General features: G+C 35.1%; 1 long non-coding RNA gene across 1 annotated transcript; it reads right to left on the bottom strand.

Moving 5' to 3' along the window:
* Positions 1-10,135: 10,135 nt before the first annotated feature.
* On the bottom strand, positions 10,136-12,158 carry LOC148867503 (uncharacterized). Its single transcript, XR_016110350.1, has 2 exons — positions 11,984-12,158; positions 10,136-10,961 (listed from the first exon to the last, which is right to left on the bottom strand). It is a non-coding gene; the product is annotated as an uncharacterized LOC148867503 (long non-coding RNA).
* Between the last annotated feature and the right edge of the window lie 12,074 nt (positions 12,159-24,232).

A 24,232-nucleotide genomic window follows, 5' to 3' on the forward strand; every position in this document is an offset into this window, starting at 1 on the left:
ATACATAAAATAATATTTCATACTATTATTACATAATTTCATTATTAACTTTGTAATATATTAAATTACTATTAATTTAAATATTATGTTACAATCATTTTTCTACTTTGAATAATTTTTTTAATTTATTACATAATTTCGTTATTTTATCTATTTAAAATACAATTATGATAAATATTTAGTTATTTAAATATATAAATAATCTATAAAATATTTAAAATTGTTTGTTATTTTAATTTTATTTATTTAAAACTATTACATATTATTAACCATTTGAAAAACAATTAAATTGATAATCCGGAAAAAAAAAACATAATTTAAATTGTTAGTAAATAATTTTGTGATATATTTTGTAAAAATATAAATTTTTTGTGTTTTGAATAAATATTTTAAAGTTATTATATAATTTTGTTAAAATATTTAAATAATTCTTATTTTTTTAGAGACAAAAACCTCCCCTGTAATTTCTGACAATAATAAAAACCTCCCCTCTAGTTTAACTTTAGCAAAATCCTCCCTTCTATTTTCAAAAAAAAATTGACAAAAACCTCCCTTCCTTTAATTAACTTTACGAAAAATGTTGATAATTACATTTTTATCCTTATCATCTAAGCTATTTACAAAATATCAGTTTTACCCTTACTCGAAAAACTCATTACATTCTCAACTCTTGAGAAAACAGTCACAGTGCTCAGAATATTCCACTTCCCAGAATATTCAGGCGACGATTCTTCACCGGACAATGGTCGTGCTTCATCTTGTTGGTCGATTCTCCACTCTACACTGGTAAAACTTGTTTACCTTGTTCAGTTCGTCATCAAGCCCTCTGAGTTCTGAAGTAGACGAGCTCGTACTCTCCCCTTTCATCGGTGGACATGAGAAAATTAGTCTTACAATAGCTGTCTGATCCCTCCTTCTGAACCAATTAACAAAGTAAGCCAGCAGGCAATTAATCAAGCAGCTTCCAAGATTGGAATATAATTCTGCTGTGTTTGGTTTGAGAGAAGGTAGGGGCGTAAGGGAAAGGGAGGAAAACCTGTACAAACACCGTTCGTCGTATAGGCTTCCCACTTCCCTACCTTTTATTTCAAACCAAGCATAGCAAATGAACCACGGAAGAAATTTGAAGAACAAATGGATGCCAATTTACCAGGCTCTCAGATAGCGCTATGAGTCGTAACCACTCTAAATTGGCGATTCTCATAGAGAAGAACACAGAGACCATGTTTTTCTCTATTCTTCCTCCGAGCCTAAATTGGTAAAGAATTGTTAAAAGGAACCAGGGAAGAAATCTGAAGAGCACATGGATGATCATTTGGCTTACCATCATCATTGCAGCTTAAGCGGTGCCGTCCATCATGGCAAAAGCATACAAATGTTTTATTATAGAGTCCACAACGGTCGCCACTGCCTTCACATTTGATGCAATTACTTGGACCCCATTGGCGGGTTTGTCGAAACCCTCAAAATTAGTACTAGTCCCACAATAAAATATTTGTAATAAAAGTGGTATTACGTCAAATCCCACAGGGAGCAAATCAGTAATCTCTTAGCCAAATGGATAAAGTAATTGTGTGGAAAATTTTAATAACTAAAATTAAATGAATAACAAACTAAACAAACAAGAGAAAAATCAGTCTTACCGAATTCTGTTCAAGGGTTCGGGTTGAATTGATTGGCCATCGATCCTAGGTACAATTCAGCATTCTTGCAATTCAAGCATTTAACCTTATATTTACTATGATAGCCATAATAAACCTTGTGTTTTCCTAATTCAGTTGACCAAACCCAACATTCAATCAACACTTATCACCACTCAACTGGGTACGATAGCGTTCCATGTTAAACAATGATAGCATTAAGATTTGTGAAAACAGTTAAACCAAAATAACAATAATTGAGATAGCTGCAATTATTGAATTTTGTTCCATCGATTCCTTTATGTTGAACCATGATAAAACGTTGGTCAAAGGCTGTCACGAACAATTGACCCAAAAAGATATCAACCTAATTGCTACTTGTACCATTATTCATGACAATTACGGATCACCGAAATCATGGATAGCAATAGGAAAATCAACATTAATTCAGTTGTCAAACTAATTAACATCAATGTCCAATAAAAATATGCACAAGAATCAATGAATACTTGAATTAGAAAACAAGAAAATAAAGTAACTACAGAACCTCATAATGACACAATCGAACCTCCCCCTTGAACCAGAAAAATAAGCTTAGCTACTCATTATCTGCGCAATCTCCATGCTTTTCTTCTCCATAACCGAACTACCTTCTTGAGCTTCTTGGCCTCTTGATGATCTCTTGGATCTAGGAATGAGTGATGCTAGATCTGGTTCGCCCCCCTCTTTATATAGCCAAAGGAGATGGTTTTTTCCAACTCCTTCTAGGAGATCATCTTATCTTTAGGGAGTCTTGATCTTATCTTCTTTGAACTAATCCTATCATATCTCTTATCTAATCCCCAACCTTCTTATCCTTATAGGACTACATTCAAAGTTTAGATCTAATAAGACTCTCTCCCTCTTGGGAGATTACATTCGAATTAGGACTCTAGACTTTTGTATCCGAGTTGGGCTTCTCTGCTACTTGGGCTGCTTCCAGGTTCTTCTGCGAGTTGGGCTTCAGCTGTTAAATGGGCCTGGCTGCAACATTGCTTCGACTTCGGGCCCTGTTTCGTACTCGATATGGACGGAATCATTCAAAACCCAAAACATAAAAGTTGTGGGCCTTTCGTTCTTCTTTCTAATGCTTCTTGAATTGCCCAATTCGGAATCTGGAATTGTGAGTTAGGCCCAGATCACTGACTATCATCGAAACTGTGCAAAATCACCCGAATTGGCATGTTTCCTTCCAATTGCCTTCTTTATTGCCCTGAATCGAAATAAAAGAGTAATGAGTGCATTTAAGTGTTAAAATAATGAAAAAAGATGAAAAATATGGGACAAAAATAGGGTTCTTTTCTGTCTCATCAATTCCCCCCACACTTAAACTTTGCTCGTCCTCGGGCAAGGCAAAAACTCAAGTAACACAAAAGAAACCAACTACTGATTTTCAATATTTCTTTTTCTCTACATGAGGCATTGTTCATTGCATGCTTTAGTTCAGACTTGGTAACCTTTCCCTTTTCATCTCTTTCTCCCCTTTTTCTTGTCCAAGAGTGATCGCAAATCACCATTCCTCATGGTCCCAAGTTAAATCGATAGTCAAGGAGACAAGCCTTCCAGAGCTGAAACTCCTTGGACTGCACGGGTGCTCATTGCTTTTAATAAACCAATTCAGCCAAATGCAATTACTTTCCTTTGAATCAAAACAAGGTATGCTTATTGCCATAAGCTTGCTATGTATCACATCTCCACCACTTAGTGTGAATTCCTAGGATCTGAAGGTGAGAATGGGGTAGGGGTTCTAGGGTGAGTGCATTTTATGCTCCATCTCACCATTGCCTTCTTTTCAAGATGTGAGTGCATTTTATGCTCCATCTCACACTTGCTTTCATTTCTAGAGTGAGTGCATTTTATGCTCCGTCTCACATTAGTCACGATTTTTTTTTTCACAAGAATCACAGGGTTTCACTGCCTGATCCATGAATTCATTGATCGTGGTCTCTATATGCCTAACACATCAAGTTCTAGAATAATCAACCCAAGTTTGACAGATAATTATGTGAAATCAATCAAACCCTTATGCATCTTGCCTATTGATCGATTAAAATCATGAGGTACCATATGCAGCCAAGAAAGATTCAGTTAGTCATGCTTGCATCCTATCTTATCTATTCAACCTAAGCACATGATTCCTGATAAATTGAAATCGTTCAAGGATAAGTTTTCGGGAGCAGAAATTTTAAGAATGTAAGGTATCCCAAATTTCCATCAGATTTCCCTAATCCCCCCACACTTAAGTTATACATTGTCCCAATGTATGTGATTATGCATAAAGTATAAGGATTTGGTGGTACTTCCCTGTTTGTCTTGTTGGGTTCCTGCAAAAAAAAAATTAAAATCAAACAAAATAGCGAAATTAGCTAAACACAATTGGTTGCCTCCCACAAGCGCAATTGTTTAACGTCGTTATGCTCGATGTCCTCTTTTTGCTCCTTTAATCCAATGAATACCGAGGAATGTCCAACGAGATGTCTACCGTAGAGGGGACATTTGCATCCTCGTGGAACAACTTCAATCGATGTCAATTCACCTTGAAGATCTTACCTGTGTCGAGACTTTTGATCTCTACTGCACCATAGGGAAAAACATTAGTCACAGTAAACAGATCCATCCACTTGGAACGCAGCTTACTTGGCATGAGTTGAAGTCGAGAATTATACAATAACACCTTTTGTCCAATTTTAAATTGTTTTCTTAAGAGTGCATTGTCATGGAACGATTTGGTCTTTTCTTTGTAGATTTTTGAATTCTCGTATGCCTCTAACATCAACTCTTCCAGCTCTTGCAACTAGAGCTTCCTTTCCTTCCCTGCTTCTTCCATATTCATGTTGCATTGCTTGATTGCCCAATAGGCCCTATGTTCAATTTCCACCGGCAAGTGGCAAGATTTGCCAAAAATTAACCTGTAAGGGGACATACCTATTGGGGTCTTGTAAGCTGTCCGATAAGCCCAGAGAGCATCATCTAGATGTAGGTTCCAATCCTTCCTTCCTGGATTCACCGTCTTTTCCAAGATGGACTTTACCTCTCTATTGGAAATTTCAGCTTGCCCGTTATTCTGGGGGTGATAAGCAGTGGCAATTCGATGATGCACCCCATATCTTCTCAACAAGGCTTCAACTGTTCTATTGCAAAAATGAGTCCCTTGATCGCTTAGGATGGCTCGAGGAATGCCAAACCTACTGAAGATGTTAGACTTTATAAACCCTACAACACATTTAGAATCATCAGTTTTGTTGGCTTTGGATTCCACCCGTTTTGAGACATAATCGACTAGCAAAAGTATGTAAGAAAAAACCACAAGAGGGGGGGAAGGGTCCCATGAAATCAATGCCCCAAACATCAAATATTTCACATATAAGAATGGGGTTTGGGGCATCTCATTCCTGCGAGATAGTGTACCTGTTTGTTGACATCTTTCACAGTTTTTACAAAACAAGTAGGCATCTCTAAATAGGGTGGCCCAATACAGCCCACTATCCAAGACTTTTCGAGCAGTCCTCTTTGGCCCAAAATGGCCCCCACAAGCGTAATTATGACAAAACCTTAGAATCGACATCTGCTCCTCTTCAGGGACACATCTCCTAATCATTTGGTCAGAACAAAATTTTCATAGGTAGGGTTCGTCCCATACATAATATTTTGCCTTATACCTGATTTTATTCTTTATGGGTCTACTAAGGTCATTAGGCAAAATTCCCATGACCAAGTAATTCACAACGTCAGCATACCATGGAGTCATACCTCTAATGTGGAACAACTGCTCATCAGGAAACAACTCATAGATGGGAGAGGAGTCATCGTCTTTCACCAACCTACTTAGGTGATCAGCCACCGAATTTTCAGCTCACCTTTGATCCTTGATTTCTAGATCGAACTATTGGAACAAGAGTATCCACCTTATCAGCCTCGGTTTCGACTCCTTCTTTGCTAGTAGGTATCTCAAAGCTGTATGGTCAGAAAAAACAATCACCTTAGAGCCAAGCAAATATGACCTAAATTTGTCTAAAGCAAACACAATAGTTAATAGCTCTTTTTCAGTGGTTGTGTAATTGCTCTGTGCAGCATTCAACGTTTTGGAAGCATAGTGAATGACATGGCTCTTCTCATTTATTTGCTGCCCTAGAACAGCCCCTACTGCATAATTGCTTGCATCCGTCATGATTTCAAAAGGCAAGTTCCAATCGGGTGGTTGAATGATGGGTGCAGTGGTTAATAAATTTTTAAGCTTGTTAAATGCTTCCTTGCACTCATCATCAAAATCGAAAGGCACATCAGTTTGCAGCAAACTGGACAATGGCAGGGAAATTTTTGAAAAATCTTTGATGAACCTGCGATAAAAGCCTGCATGTCCAAGAAAAGAACGAACCTCCCTAACATTTGTAGGGTAGGGTAAACTCACAATTAAATCAATTTTTGCCTTGTCGACTTCTATTCCTCTGGCTGAAACTACATGTCCCAACACAATACCCTCCTTCACCATAAAATGACATTTTTCATAGTTTAAGACAAGATTTGTTTCCACACACCTATTCAGAATTTTACTTAAACTATTCAAGCAGTCATCAAATGAATCACCATAAACAGTAAAATCATCAATGAACACCTCAATGCATTTTTCAATAAAATCATAAAATATGCTCATCATGCATCTTTGAAAAGTGCCCGGAGCGTTACACAAACCAAAGGGCATTCGTCTGTAGGCGAAGGTGCCGAATGGACAAGTGAATGTCGTTTTCTCTTGGTCCTCCTACGCAATAACAATCTAATAATACCTGGAGAATCCATCGAGAAAACAGAAGAAAGCCTTACCTGCTAGCCTCTCTAGCATCTGATCAATGAAGGGTAGGGGAAAATAGTCCTTTCGAGTGGCCAAGTTGAGCTTTCGAAAATCTATTACCATTCGCCAGCCACCTTGTACCCTCATGGGAATTAGTTCATTATTTTTTATTTTTTACTACAGTCATCACAGTTTTCTTAGGCACAACATGAATAGGACTTACCCACTTGTTGTCTGAAATTAGATAAATTATCCCTTCATCTAACAGTTTAAGCACCTCTTTCATTACTACCTCTTTCATTACCGGGTTGAGTTTCCTTTGTGGTTCTCTAACTGGTTTGGCATCATCTTCCAAAAGGATCCTATGCATGCAAATCGAGGGGCTGACCCCTTTTATGTCGGCTAGGGTCCAGCCAATCGCCTCCTTATGGTCCTTTAGGACTTTGATGAACCTCTCCTCTTGCTCCTCAGTCAACCCTTTTGCAATGATCACAGGCAGTGTCTCTTTTTCGCCCAAGTAGGCATATTTTAAGTTATCAGGTAGGGTCTTTAGTTCCAGCTCCGGAGCCTGCAAAACAGAGGGCAGCAGCCTTGTGTGAGAAACCTTCGATTGAACATCAAAAGTACTTACCTCCTGTTCGGGTTCCGGAGTATCATAGGATGCATTGATCTCCTCCTCCCTGTCCAATTGTGCCTTATATTCCAACTCATCGTCCATGTCCTCCTCTCCAAAGACTTCCTGCACAATCGAATTGATAGTATCAATAGAGCAGATCGAATGACACTCACTAGGATATTTCATTGCATTAAAAATATTAAATTTTACAATCTCTCCGTCAAACTCGACGGAGAGGGTACCCTCGTCCACATCTATTTTGGTCTTGGTCATTTTCATGAATGGCCGACCTAATAGAAGTGGGGTTGAACTCGTGGCTGTGTCTTCTTCCATCTTCAGGATGTAAAAATCAGCTGGAAAGGTCAAATCGTTAACCTGCACTAATACATCCTCAAAAATCCCTTCTGGATATGCATTAGAACGATCAGCCAATTGAATAACAATTCTAGTCTCTTTTAACGGACCTAGTCTCAATGCACAGTAAATCGAGTATGGCATGACATTAATAGATGCACCTAAGTCCAGCATGGCACGCTCGATTCGTTTATTGCCAATCACACAGGTAGGGTAAACATACCTGGATCAGCACGCTTTTCTGGCAGGGTCCTCTTGATCACGACTGAAATGTTCTCCCACTCTTACCTTTTCATCAATTCGCAGCCTCCTCTTGTTAGTGCATAACTCTTTAAAAAATTTTGCATATTTAGGGATTTGTTTTATTGCATCTAGCAAGGGAATGTTGATCTCCACCTTCCTAAAGGTTTAACACTTCTTGTTCATATTCCTCTTTCTTTGAACTTGCCAATCTGCTAGGAAAAGGTGGTACAATATTAGTAACCTTAAGGAGAGGGGGGTCTGATTTTACCTCAATGGGGTTGTTGTTTGACCCTTGTCTTTCCTCTTCTTTGGCTGCCTTCGATGGTGAACTTGGTTGGGACTACAACTCTCTTTCGCTTCTCAACACCACCGCATTTGCATTCTCTTTCGGATTAACTACCGTTTGTGAGGGTAGTTTCCCAGAGTTCTGCACTTCCAGCTTGCTGATGGAAGTGGCAAGTTGGCTGATTTGGTTCCCCAAATTCTGAATGCTTGCTCTTGTTTCCTGTTGAAATCGCTGAGTATTAGTAGATAGAGCCTTAACTATATCTTCTAATGACGTACCTGAATTCAGGGGTTGGCCTTGCGCTGTGATGGGTGTTGAAAATTGGGGCTGTCGACTGAAAAAATTGAGCTGATATTGCTGTTGTCCTCCTGGGTTTCCGTAGCTTAGATTTTGATGATCTCTCCACCCCGGATTGTAGTAATTGGAGTAGGGATCATACTTTCGTTGGGGCTGCCCTGGGAATCCTCCTACGACATTTACTTGCTGCATCGATCCATCTTGTAATGATGGACACATGTCCGTAGGATGACCATGGATCGAACAGATACCACACACCCTAGCAGTTTGTAATTGTCCTGCAGCTAGTTGCCTAACCATAGCAGTTAAGTCAGAAATCTGATTTTCTAAATTTACATGGCTTACCTCATTTGCATGCCTAATGGGACCATATGTCCTTGCACCGAACTGCTGTGAATTTTCGGCCATGTTGGAAATTAATTCCCTATCCGCTTCGGGTGTCTTGTTCACTAGAGCTCTTCCACTGGCTGCATCGACCATAGTTCTATCCATGGGCTGAAGCCCTTCATAGAAGTATTGGATTAACAATTGTTCAGGAATTTGGTGGTGGGGACAACTAGCAACAAGTTGCTTAAACCTTTCCCAATATTCATATAATGTCTCACCACCAAACTACTGAACTCCACATATTTCTTTTCTTATATTCGCAGCCTGGGACGTAGGAAAATATTTATCTAAAAATATCCTATTCATTTCATCCCATGTGCGTACAGAACCGGGAGGGAGAATATACAACCAATCCTTTGCTTTATCTCTTAAAGTAAATGGAAAGGCTATGAGTTTTACCTGGTCCTCGGTCATACCGTGGGGTTTCATGCTTGAACAGACGACATGAAATTCCTTTAGATGTTTGTGAGGGTCCTCACCTGGGAAACCATGAAACAGAGGAAATAATTGAATCAAACCAGATTTGAGTTCAAAGGCTACCTCAAGAGTGGGGTACGTGATGCATAAAGGCTGTTGGTTCATAATCGGTGCAGCCAACTCCCTTAATGTCCTCTCTCTGTCAGCCATTCTTTCTACTTCTTCGAAGATGGGAAAATCACAAGTGGGTAGATCGATATCTGAGTTCACCCTTTTAGGTGAGCGATCCTTCCTTTGCTTCGCATCCTTCCTTAAACGACGGGTGGTCCTCTCAATTTCGGGGTTGTACTGAAGTTCACCTCGTTGAGAAGCACGAGTCATAAATAAGAAGATTAACAAAAGAAGGTAATATCTAAGAAATTAACGTTGCTCCCCGGCAACGGCGCCAAAATTTTGGCGGGTTTGTCGAAGCCCTCAAAATTAGTACTAGTCCCACAATAAAATATTTGTAATAAAAGTGGTACTAGGTCAAATCCCACAGGGAGCAAATCAGTAATCTCTTAGCCAAATGGATAAAGTAATTGTGTGGAAAATTTTAATAACTAAAATTAAATGAATAACAAACTAAACAAACAAGAGAAAAATCAGTCTTACCAAATTCTGGTTCAATGGTTCGGGTTGAATTGATTGGCCATCGATCCTAGGTACAATTCAGCATTCTTGCAATTCAAGCATTTAACCTTATATTTACTATGATAGCCATAATAAACCTTGTGTTTTCCTAATTCAGTTGACCAAACCCAGCATTCGATCAACACTTATCACCACTCAACTGGGTACGATAGCGTTCCATGTTAAACAATGATAGCATTAAGATTTGTGAAAACAGTTAAACCAAAATAACAATAATTGAGATAGCTGCAATTATTGAATTTTGTTCCATCGATTCCTTTAAGTTGAACCATGATAAAACGTTGGTCAAAGGCTGTCACGAACAATTGACCCAAAAAGATATCAACCTAATTGCTACTTGTACCATTATTCGTGACAATTATAGATCACCGAAATCATGGATAGCAATAGAAAAATCAACATTAATTCAGTTGTCAAACTAATTAACATCAATGTCCAATAAAAATATGCACAAGAATCAATGAATACTTGAATTAGAAAACAAGAAAATAAAGTAATTACAGAACCTCACAATGACACAATCGAACCTCCCCCTTGAACCAGAAAAATAAGCTTAGCTACTCATTATCTGCGCAATCTCCATGCTTTTCTTCTCCATAACCGAACTACCTTCTTGAGCTTCTTGGCCTCTTGATGATCTCTTGGATCTTGGAATGAGTGATGCTAGATCTGGTTCGTCCCCCTCTTTATATAGTCAAAGGAGATGGTTGTTTTCCAACTCCTTCTAGGAGATCATCTTATCTTTAGGGAGTCTTGATCTTATCTTCTTTGAACTAATCCTATCATATCTCTTATCTAATCCCCAACCTTCTTATCCTTATAGGATTACATTCAAAGTTTAGATCTAATAAGACTCTCTCCCTCTTGGGAGATTACATTCGAATTAGGACTCTAGACTTTTGTATCCGAGTTGGGCTTCTCTGCTACTTGGGCTGCTTCCAGGTTCTTCTGCGAGTTGGGCTTCAGCTGTTAAATGGGTCTGGCTGCAACATTGCTCCGACTTCGGGCCATGTTAAATGGACCGAATCAGTCAAAACCCAAAACATAAAAATTGTGGGCATTTTGTTCTTCTTTCTAATGCTTCTTGAATTTTCCAATTCGGAGTCCGGAATTGTGAGTTAGGCCCAGATTACTAACTATCACCGAAACTGTGCAAAATCACCCGAATTGGCACGTTTCCTTCCAATTGCCTTCTTTATTGCCCTGAATCCAAATACAAGAGTAATTAGTGCATTTAAGTGTTAAAATAATAAAAAAAGATGAAAATTAGGGGACAAAAATAGGGTTCTTTTCCGTCTCATCACCCATTGCAAAAGAAATCCCTCCTTCAAAAACTCCCTATAGTTCTTTTGCTCATTAAATGGAATACGTATTGCGTCTATGGTGCACTAACAACTGATTGGCATGTCGCTAAAGAAAGATTCATGCCAAACTGCCCATCATACAGAAACATTTCGAAGGAGTGATGGCTAGCACATGTCATTGGGTATACCAAGTGATTTGCAGGAGGGGAATTGGAGCAATTGTAGTAGAAGAAGAGATTTAGTGTTTGTCGCCAAATTCAAAGAGAGTGCCGTGGAGGGTAAAATGGTGGAGAGGGGCCAGGCAGGATTCGTTGTTCAATGCTCTGGTGTTCACCACCCAGAATGAATTGTTTGAGTAGAAGATGTCTTGGATGAGGTAATCGTCATCTGGCATCTTAAGGACGAGGTCGCTATTCTGGCAGGTGACCTCAGATCTTGGAAGGTCGCAGTAGGATTTCTGGAGAGAAGGAATCCAAAACGGGTAGCATATATTTGGGCCCTTGCCAAGGCGCACAAGCTTCGAACTGTGGGTCTGCTGATCGAGTTTCTTGTGCCAAGGTTCTGAGCATCATGAAGATGATATTGATCAATATAGGGAAAACTATTTTGACTGCGGACGAGTTATTTTGATCCATTTAGGAGGAAAAGATAGGAGAAACAGGACAGAGTGGAGAGCAGAGGAGATAAAAAAAGAAGATGATATATAATGAGAGGGAGAAGAAGACAGGAAGGAATCAGGGCGATTTTCTTTTGTGGTTGGTTGGAGTTGAATTGGGCTTGCGAATTGCTTTATTTCCACTTGGCGGTAATAGATGCAAGGCAAAGTTTGTTGTTTGATAACAGAAATGGCAGAACAGAGATGAACTTAATGGAAGATAGGATCGTGTGACCGAAACAGAGATCAACTTAAGTGATTCTGACCTGAATCTTGTGGAGTTTTTGGCTTTACAGTTCTCTGGCTTTTCTCCTGAAAGCCTTGCAGAAGTCATGTGACCGAAATCCTTCGTCGTTCTTCTTCCTGGTTCGTTCTCCAGTTGCCCCTTTTCCTTGTTCGTTTCTCACCAATTCTTCAAGAACCAAGATAACAAGAGAGGGCAAAGGGTATTTTAGTAAACATATGTATACAATAACTCGTACAGGGGTAAAATGGGTATTCAAAAATATTATCATGAGTTTAACATTTTCCGTCAGAGGGGAGGATTTTTTTTTAAATAGAATGGAGGATTTTGCTAAAGTTAAACTAGTGGGGAGGTTTTTATTATTGTCAAAAACATCAAGGGAAGTTTTTGTATTTTAATCTGAACTTTCTTTAGATAGATATAAATAAGAAGTATGGGAGATGATAAATATGAATTGGAGATAATTTAAGAGAAAAACTGCCTACTAAGTAGTGATAATTTTAGAGATAAATATAAATTAGAGATAATTTAGAAGATAAATAGAATTAGAGATAATTTTGGAGAAAGTGAGGGATAGTGGGAGAGGTAGTTTAGGAGAAATTTTAGAAGAATATATTATTTAGGTTATTGGGAAAGTGCATCACATTGATTGTTTCAAAATGATATGGAATTAAAAAATAAAAAATTCAAAAAATAGATAAAATAGATTAATAGCTTTTCTCAAATGAGAGACATGCTGACATAGACAAACCAATTTTAATATATACTAGTGGGGACCCATGCGATGCATGGAATTTGGTATAAAAGGTGAAACAATTCATTTATAAATGCTTCTAATTAAATGCTATAATTAATAATATTAATTAATTAATAGTGTTAAATATTAAAAAAATATGAAAAATAATGCAATTATAAATACTTCTAATTAAATATTGTAATTAATAATGTTAATTAATTAATACTATATTTTTATAATACAGTATTACAATCACATATTAATATTATATTGTAATTAAATAAATACAAAAATACTACAATAAATTAAATATATACTATATTTATTAATTAAATGAAATACTATAATATTCTAATATTGTTAATTATTATTATTATGTTTTTATGAATATAAATTTGTAACAACAAATTGAAAATAGCAAAATAAAATTCAATTAAACACAAATAACATAAATATTACAAACATTTTCAAATAGATGGCAACATCAAGAAACACGAAGTATCTAACAAAATTGCAACAACAAATTGAAAACAATCAATCACATAAATAAAGCAAACATTTTCAAATAGATGGCAACAACAAAAATAAAAATAACCTACACCATTTTCAAATAAATAAATCAAGCATTTTAAACACAAAATGTTAATAAATAAATGTTGTAATTAACAATGTTAATTAAATAATACTGTTAATTGTTAAAAACACTATAATTACGAAAACATACTAGTTATTAATAATACTATTTTTCAATAAATATTGTAATTATTAAATTGCGGTATTTATTTAAACTACATTAATTTCTGGAAATTATCATATTTTCAGAAATATATTGGTAATTTCTTGGCTAAAACTAATTAAATGTAATTTTTTGATAATTACAATTTAAAAATAATTTAGTTACAGCTTAAAAATTGATATTGTGAATTATATTGCTGTTAATTAATAATTAGTGTTAATTAATTACTGTTAATTAATGATAAATGTAATTTCTGGTAATTAAATGTAATTTTATGCTACTCATTTATATCTTGTAAATTTATGTTATTTATAGCAAAATAGACACCACTGATGTATTTTACACAATTTACAGCACAATAGCATAAAATTACATTTAATTATAGTTTCAATATTTTGAAATATTAACAGTATTTGTATAATTGGTGGATATTTTTATTATGTTTTGGTTACTTATGTCAAATTATACCACTAAATTACATTTTACACTGCATTCCAGTAAATACTATAATTATTAAAATACGAAATTATTAATAATGAAAAAATGTATTTACAATTAAATATAGTTGAAAAATAATTATTTAGTTACATTTTAAAAAATATTACTGTTAATTAATACCATTTTTATAATTATTGTTAATTAACAATACTGTATTTATTGAGAATACTGTTAATTATTAAAAATACTGTAATTGTGAAGAATACTGTTAATTATTAAAAATATAAAATAGCTATTGAGAATACTGTTAATTATTAACAATACTGTAATTATGAAAAATACTATTAATTAATCATATTGTTTTTCAATAAATACAGTAATTATTATATTACTGTATTTATCTTAAATACATCAATTTCAGAAGTTATCCTATTTTCAGAAATATATTGGTAATTATTGAAAGCATATTTATAAAAAAACAATAAATAATTACTAAAAATAAAATAAATATTAATTATAGTATATATAAATATTTAATGAGTATACACTATTATTGTAAAATTGTTACTAACAAATATAATTTTGTTGATACTTATTTTCTATAATTATTAATTGACATAAGTGAAATTAACTATTTATAATATTGTTTAGTTATTGAAAAAATATTGTTATTTAAATTCTTAAAATATTAATTATTTTTTGTTTAATAATCCATAAAATTATAATTGTACTATCATTACATAATTCGTTATTAATCTTGTAAAATATTAAATTATTAATATGAATATTTTGAATTCTATTATAATTATTTTTCTACTTTTAAGATTTTTTTAATTTATTACATAATTTCGTTATTTTAACTATTTAAAATTTTGTCATGTTAAATATTTTGTTATTTAAATATTTAAATAATATGTAAATATTTAAAATTTTTCATTATTTGAATTTTATTTATTTAATGTTATTACAAATATTAAATATTTTGTTATACTATTTATCTATTTTAATGTTTTATATTTAATATTTTTAGTTGTTGAAATATTTAATTAATATTTTATTTTTAATGTTAAATTTTTATTATTTGAATGACATTTAAATTGAATTATTAGAAAATTTATAATTTATATTGTTACTACATAATTTCATGATGACTTTTGTAAAAATATTGAATTATTAATAATATGAATATTATTAAATCTATTAATTTGTTGTGTTTTGAAAAAATATTTTAAATTTAGTATATAATTTCGTTATAACATTTAAATTGTTCTGAATTTTTTTAATTGAAACTTTCTTTAAATAGATTTAGATAAAAAGTGGGGGAGAGGATAAATAGAAATTAGAGATAGTTTAGGAGATAATCTCTCTATTGAATCAGAGATAATTTAAGAGATAAATAGGAATTAAAAATAATTTAGGAGATAAATAGGAATTAGAGACAATTTAGGAGGAAGTGGGGGAAAGTGGTGCCACTTGGCTAAACATTAGAAAAGCAAATCCCTCTTTCTTTGTGGTTGTTCAAAATAGTTAAGCATATGTTCCTTATTGGTTTAATTGATAATTATGTGGAATTAAAAAAACAAAAAATTAGAATGGGGGGTTCCTGAAAGGAGAGCTTTGCTGACATGGTAGGACCAGTTTTAATATATATATATTGATCAATTATCAATTTCTTAGAGTCACTAGATATCATTTTTTAGGTAATATGCTTTTCAATATTCATTAATGGGACTTGAAAGTTTAAATTACAAAAGTGTCCCACATAAACTTCTCATTCATTTTATGGGAACTAGGGAAGGCAATTTTCCCCGATCCCTATGGGGATCCACCCCGAATGAGATAGGGATGGGGATGGTTTTCCCCGCGAGGACCCCGATCCCCGCCCCTTGGGATCCTCATTAATATATATGTATATATGTATGCATGCGTTATATATGTGTATATGCACATATACATCTATATATTAATATTTTTTAAAATATGGTTGAATATGTTTCAATCTTTTCTAATAGGATTGTAAATTTTAATTAATTTATTTTTATTTTTAAATAAAATAAAAAAAATAAAATGGTTAACATTACTAAAAATCATAGAGAATGGGGATCCCCACAGAGATGGGGCAAGATAACCTTGTCCCCTTTAACAAGGACGGGAACGGGGATGGGGATGGCAATTTTCGTAGGAACAGGGATGGGGAGAGGCTCTCCGTTCCTGCCCTGCTCCGTTGCCATTCCTAATGGGAACTGGAGGAAAATAAGTTGGTGAGTCCCATGGAAAATAAATAAATTCATGTTTCTATTTTGGTATTAGTGGGTCTTACAAAAAAAAAAGATTCCCAAACGGTTCATTTACTTGGGCAAGTAATACCCTCTTGAAACTTAGATAAATCACTTATCCATTTGTGCACAAATTTGCTAATGTGTAATGAGACAACACTGTCCCTTCAATAGAGAACAAAAGAACACTAATACGTACACTTATCTAGGTAAGCGTTTCTCAAAAAACACTTATCCGAATAATATAATTTACCCAAATAAACAGTTGGAACCGAAATTAATAATTCCAATGTTGATTCCAAGCACCTATTCTAGAAAACCGAAAGGACCACCCTTAATAGGGAAATCAGTCTATTGATGGCACTTGCCCAAGAGCTCATGCACAAGTGACCTTATTTTGGATTGGAATATCAAATATGTTCTTAGCAAAATTGACATAGGATAATTAGCCATCTCAATCTATCACAAGACTATAAATAACATGGCATGCCTCCAATCATGAGTGAATACATATAAATGGGCCAATCTAGGGCTCTTAATGGGCCCTTAATGGGCCCAACATTTACACTAAACGGTCATTGAGTTCAATCATCTTATGAAGGCCCAAGGACAATGGACTTAAGTGATATATAGCCCATCAAGTAAAATAGCCCTAAATGGTCTCTTGCACTTAACCTCTTAGCCCTTAATAATCAAACACTACCCGACAGGGAATGACCTCTCCCCTGACTGCAAGGTGCAGTGCACTCTCTACTTGGATGGATCACGGGAATTAAAATCTATATGTCATATAGATATATTTTGCAAAACAAATCTCAAACAAACTTGAAATCAACTGCTGGTAGTTTTGATTTCCATTAGAGAGAGTGCAGTCCCGATCATTCATTTTGTCCGACAAAGGGGCTGATCCTGTCACTATGATCAGTCACTCGAGTGAATTCTCAAACAACCCTAACACACCCATGTTTTAACCCCCAAAGGATCTTACTGATTAGCATATCAATAACAACCCAATCTGGCATGCAATGCTGTACCATAATCGAGTCTAAGGGTTATGTGTAACTTTCCAATTTTGTCCACCAGTCTACAAAGTCCAGGGCATAACTAGAAAATGGTCTGGGTTCAGTGTTTCAAATAAACACATACTACATGTGCTTCGGGTCTAACCCTGGTAGCTAAGACAAGCTACCCAACTTACTTGGCAGAAAATTAGTGTCAACCTTGGCAGGATAAACTTCCCCAAGTCTATTCAACAACTGAAAACATTTTAAATTAACACGAGTCTCATAAATGTCCAGATTAAGGGTAATTACACAAAAACACACCAGATATAATATTAATCAATTATGTAATTTTACTCATTTACAATAAATGGATCTGTACATCAATCTGATTGGAGCATAGGACATACAATGTCTAACATAAAGTACCCTTAAGTTTTTTGACAATTGACATCATTGTTAAACATTGATGGAAAATTAACAATATGTCAAGTTTACCCTTCATTATTTTTCAATTTTTTTTAAATCGAACCCAACATATCAAAAGCATAAAACAACCACTTTTGATTAAAATATATAAAATATTCTCTCAAGCCCAATCTTCTCTCTTCTTCCCCTTCTTCACGATTTTAACTTTTTTTTATTAGAATATACATAGAAAGAGAGAGAAGAATAATCTTCTAAGTTCTAAAATGTAGGAAATTGTTTCAAGTGATACTATTCTATGTTACACCTGAAATGAATCAATTGACCTTAGGCCAACTTCTCTGATTTACCCTCATACGGTACACTTACTTAAATTCAAAATGCAAGAAAGGAGGGTGGTCACCAGAAGAAGACTATGGTTTTTGAATCGTCGTTGTCTAGGATGGTCAAACCATTTGGCTCAAGAACCATTCAAGTAATCAGTTCTATTTTACCTCAAACCCGGTCCTTAGCCAAAAACCGTTGAATTGGTCAAAGATGCATTGACCCAGGCGGTTGAACCCCTACACTTTTACTTTACAACAAATACCCATAGCTTATCCGAAATTGACTAAAAATTTCCCCTACTATTTGCAAAATCCTTTAAAGTACCCCTAAGTTTTTTGACAATTAACATCATTGTTAAACATTGACAGAAAAATAATAAAATGTCAATACCCTTTTTTATTTTTTAAGTTTTTTAAAACAAACCCAATGGATCAAAAGCATAAAATGACCACTTTTGAATTTTTATTTATGACAAAGATCCCCTACATGTTTACTTTACGACAAATACCCATAGCTTATCCAAAATGGACTAAAAATTTCCCCTACTATTTGCAAAATCCCTTAAAGTACCCTTAAGTTTTTTTGACAATTGACATCATTGTTAAACATTGATAGAAAAATAACAATATGTCAAATTTACCCTTCATTATTTTTCAATTTTTTTAAACAAAAGCCAACGGATCAAAATCATAAAATGACCACTTTTGATTAAAATATATAGAATATTCTGTCAAGCTCAATCTTCTCTTTTCTTCCCCTTCTTCAAGATTTTAACTTTTTTTTATTAGAATATACAGAGAAAGAGATAGGAGAATATTCTTCTAAGTTCTAAAATGTAGGAAACTGTTTCAAGTGATACTATTCTATGTTACACCTGAAATGAATCAATTGACCTTAGGCCAACTTCTTTGATTTACCCTCATATGGTAACACTTTCTTAAATTCAAAATGCAAGAAAGGAGGGTGGTCACCAGAAGAAGACCATGGTTTTCAAATCGTTGTTGACTTGGATGGTCAAACCGTTTGGCCCGAAAACCATTTAGGCAATCAGTTCCATTTTATCTCAAGCCTGGTCCTTGGCCAAAAACTGTTGAATCAGTCAACGACCCATTGACCTGGACAGTTGAACCCTCAACCCATTCAATGGTTTTGTGCCGTTTTTTATTTTTTATTTTTTATTTTTTTTATCAAAATGGACCATTCATTCGAATTGGACGGTCAAACTATCGACCCAGAAACCGGTGGCCAAAACAGTTCCGTTTTTGGGTCATTTTTTAAAACCATGCCACGTGATCTTATGCGAGGTACTTCATATTGTTGCTTATCCTGTTTCAGTCTAACTTAAAAATGTCAGACTTTTAGTCCTCTTTTCTAGGAATTACAGAGCTTATGCAAATCTCGAAAATGGGAATAAGGCATATTGGGTATTGTAACTCTATGCATAATATTTTTTTTTTCTTTCTTTTGGTAAGAACTCTATGTGAAGATTATGCCTCTCTCAAAAATGGGGATTTGGTATAGAATACAGATAACAAAAAATCTCCTCCTCCTCCCTAAAAAGTGCAGCTGACCGAAGCAGAAAATGAATAGAGGTTGTACTATGCACGGGGCCAAGCAAGATATGCATGCAAGAGAAGAGAATGATTGAATTTTTGGATAAACATATTTGTACTTTTTCTCTATAGAAGTTTATTTATAATTTTTACTTTAAACATTTTTTATTCTCCACCTCAGATTAATACTCATTAAAGTGTGTCATATCAGCATTTGATTTTAAGAAACAATGGAGCATTGGGGAAACAAGAATTTGACGTTTCCCCAAATGCCTAAGAATAAAAATCAAAACGTTTTAATTTTCTACCATTTATTTGATAAATGGTGAAATCAAATAGTTGTTTTATTTTACTTGATATGCAATAAACACCAACTCTCATATAGCGCTGATGTGATGATATTTTTTCAATAAATGCCCACAAATTGCCGTTTCTTTCTCTATATGAAACCTCTTTATTCTCTCTTTGTGTTCCCGCTCGGTTCCCTCAGGTTAATTAAAAGAACAAGAAATTCAACGGTGTCGTCAAATTCCCAATTTACAAATGGATGATTTTATATACCTCTAGCACTAGTTGAGATTGTTCGTCAAAGCATATCTAACCAGACAAGACAAAAAAGCAAATTAGAGACTAGAATTTGGAGAATAATTTTTTCTTAGTCGAAGAGTATCTTAATAATGTGAGAATACGAACAAAGATTTCCAGTCCATTATGTCGTCATTTGAAGAGATGTCGGAGTTTCATTGAGGCTAAGCTCTTCGTAAGGGAGGAAAGGTTTGGGATGCTTTAGTTTTGGGGTTTGGGAAAATAAACCTTCAAAAGGTAAAATTGGGTTTGAAAAAGTTACAGCAATCACGTGTAATCACATACGAAAGTGCTATAACGGTAGGGGTAGAAATAATTTTAGAAAAGTTAAGGATACGTTAATGGGATTTTGCAAACAGTGGGGATGGTTTTAATCCATTTTCTAAAACTTAGGGATAGTTTAAGATATTTTTAAATCTCCTAATTACCCTTTTCTTATTTATTTGAATGGCTTATGATTTGAAATATTGAAGTCCTCTATATTGTTTTAATAAATCATTTCTTAAACATGGGTGGAAATGGTAGAGATTTGTTTCTAGGAATGCAAATGGATGAATCATATTCAAGTCAGTATATATCTGAATCCAATCCAATAGTAAATAATGGAGATGACGATTTTACCCACAAACCGGGTCACCGACCCGCTCAGAATGAGACAGATTTCTCCGATCACAAATGCATACGGATCGGATTCGGGGCCTCGGACCGGGGACCGAGCGGGGATGGGTTCTGCTTATAAATCCCCGAGCCCGTTGTAAATTATAAACATACCCTTATATATAATCTATTAAGGTATAGGTATTACTATTACGTATTAGGTTTAGGAGTAACTTAGCCTCCTGTTTCCTCTTCCTCAGTTCGCACATATAGAGACTCAGAGAGTCACCGTCTCACTATACTATTCCTTCAACCTTTGCACAACCTCCGACCACTGGGCGCCGCCGCCTCCGCCGTAGCACAGAGGAACCACCGAGTTCTTTTTCTCTCCGTTTGTAACGGATCTAACACTAACAGCCCAGTTTTTCATCTCTCTGTTTGAAACAGATCTAACACTAACAGCCCAGTTCTTCATCTCTCTGTCTGCTCTCCGTTCATCCGCCGACCGCTGGGCGCCGCCGCCGCTGTAGCACAAGGAACCGCCGACCGCCGTAGCACAGAGGAACCGCCGAGTTCTTCTCTCCGTTTGTAACAGGTCTAACACTAACAGCCCAGTTCTTCATCCCTCTGTTTGCTCTTCATTCGTCCGCCGACTGTCGGGCACCGCCGCTGTTGTAGCAGCAGACTTCCCAGTTTTCCTGCATCGGACGACTCATAGAGGAACTCGTCTCTTGCGATCTCATGCGCGGCCCTCATGAAGTCGGGCCTGGGCTGCCTGCGGTTACAGAATCGCCCGCAGAAGCCCTCTGTATCGCTATCGCTACTAGAGCAATAAACGGCACAGTAGCGCATTAAGAGTGAGCATATTTCTCTGTACTCTCGTTGTCCATTTGTTTGTGAAATTGTGGTTGCTTTTATTTCAGAATTGAATGCATCTTATTTTTTTGTGAAATAATGAGAAATAAAATGAAGTAATACTCACTTTATAAGAAACAAAGGAGAGAGGAGGTTGGGGTTATTTGTGTAAGAGTGTGATTGGAAGCACTATGGTATGATCTAAGTTAAGGTAGTGCAAACATTACCGGTGGGTGCAAATGTGAAGAAAAGGTAAGTGCAAATCGTAGCTATAAACAAACAGAAATGGTGCCACACAGTAAAGACTAAAGAAACAATTTGTTGCAGGACATGGTTGGTCGTTGGTCAAGCAAAATAGAACTTAGCTCAATCTTCAGGTAAATATGATAATGAGATTATTCTTTTCTTGTAGCTAGGGCCTAGGAGTGGGATGCTGTATTTGGTTGTAAAAACAATGATTTTCTTGGAAAATGGTATTTTAATGGAGGATGAATCATTTTTCTAATTTTCCTAGTGTAAAAAAAAAACAAAAGAACAAAAATAGGGTTTTTCGTAGTAGAAAAGGAGAAATATAGCTCAAAATATCAGCTTGAAAAAGAAATAATTTCAAAATTATTTTTACAATAAAATGAATGGCATTAGGCTCTACAACCAAAACTTTGATTTTCTCTTCAAACTTATGAAAGTTGGAGTTGGTTTAGTCATCGAGGCAGGGAAATGTCAGAGATTACCCGTCCCGAGATCATTGGTTGCGGGGCGGGTACTAGTCAGGGATTTCCCATCCTCAACGGGGCTGAGGATAGGGGTTGAATCTTTACCCGATACCAGGGACGAGGCAGGGACGGGTGTGGGGATTTTAGCCATGGGATGGGGACGGGGAGGGGGAGGGGGTGCCCCACCCCATACTCGCCTTGTTGCCATCCCAAGTAGATATCCAAGATTTTGATCGGATCCAATCTGATTCGAATTATGAAAATTTAATAAATTATTAAAAGAAAAAACATGAAATTTTATAAAAAGAAAAACAAAAAAATATACAAGTATTTTTTCAACTATTTCCTTCATATATATTGATATATGCATGTCTTTTTATAAAAAATACAAAAAATGTAATATAAACATATTTATAAATAAATATATTAATATATACATGTATTTTTATAAGTAAATATATTTATAAATACACACACATATATGATTGGATCGGATCCTTATAGATTGAATATGGGATGATCCAAATTTCAAATTATTCGGTCCACTCCGGTCTGAAAATCTAATAAATGGCTATTCGATTCCAACAAAAATAGGATTGGATTCAGATTGGAGTGGATCATGATATGATCCATTTACACCTTATTTACTTCTAATACATATAAATTTTAGGTTTCGTTTGTTTTTTTCTTGATTTATTAGAGGATGGAGTGAATATTTTTTATATTTTAAGATGAAGAGAGACTTTCATGAAACAATAATTTAAAAAAGGGGGGGGTAATTTGAGTTCAGTCCCCCTCAAAATTCCTAATGCAATAATAAAGTAAAAGTCATCCAATCCATTTGCACCCTTATTTATTTCTAATAAATATAAATTTAAGTTTTTATTTGTTTTTTCTTGATTTATTGGATATGGAGTGAATAATTTTATATTATTTAGAAGAAAAGGTAATTTGAGTTCAGTCCCCCTCAAAATTCCTAATGTGATCATACAGTTTCAATCAGTATTAAGGGGGAAAGATTCCCAATTCACAAGGGGGTGGTTTTTATGGGGGGGGTGGGTGTAAATACATTTGAGAAACCAATAAAACAATTTAAAGCGGGGTGAACTCTAAAAAAGCCTTAAAAAGCTTGTTTTCCTATGTTAGTAAAATGGTTTTTTCTTGATTTATTGGATGATGGAGTGAATAATTTTATATTATTTAGAAAAAGGGTAATTTGAGTTCAGTCCCCCTCAGAATTTCTAATGTGATCATACAGTTTGAGTCATTATTAAGGGGGAAAGATGCCCAATTCACAAGGGGGTGATTTTATGGGGGGTGGGTGTAAATACATTTGAGAAACCAATAAAACAATTTTAAGGGGGGTGAACTCTAAAAAAGCCTTAAAAAGCTTGTTTTCCTATGTTAGTAAAATGGTTTTTGTTATTTTAGTTGGTTTTGTTTGAATAAAATAGAGGCATTTTTGGGTCAATTAAGATTTAAGAGAAAATGACAAAAAAATAAAATAAGGAAAGTTCATGTGGGTATTTTGGTAATTTAATGCATTCTATCATCTACCTTAATAGACACAAGGTATTTATCACAATGTGAAAGTTAAGGTGGGCCTTTATTGTAAATAAACATTTGGAGGTAATTATCACAATACTCATGATAGAGGGTTTTTATCACAAATGAGAGTTCAGGGGGAGTAATTAATCAATGACCCCATGATACAACGGTCTTTATAATTTATGAAATAAATAATAATTAGGGAAAATTATAGATTAGTACCATGTACTTTGGACCTAGTCTTACTTTGGTCCCCAAACTTCAAAATGTGCTTGATATGGGCTAAACTGGCACGCCAATCCCCTGATGCCATGTATCACCTCGGGACCCTCAAAATTTGCAACAATAGATTTGGACTCATCTACCTTTAGGGCGGCTTCATGTTTATCAAGAGACCCCAAGAGGTCATTGAAGGTAATCCGTCTTGATTGACCAAGATCTTGGTTTCTCCCCAAACAACCCGGGGCACTTAAACAACCT

The sequence above is a fragment of the Nelumbo lutea genome, chromosome 3 (genome assembly GCF_056320005.1).
Source record: "Nelumbo lutea isolate HS-2025 chromosome 3, American lotus-T2T, whole genome shotgun sequence".
NCBI lineage: Eukaryota > Viridiplantae > Streptophyta > Magnoliopsida > Proteales > Nelumbonaceae > Nelumbo > Nelumbo lutea.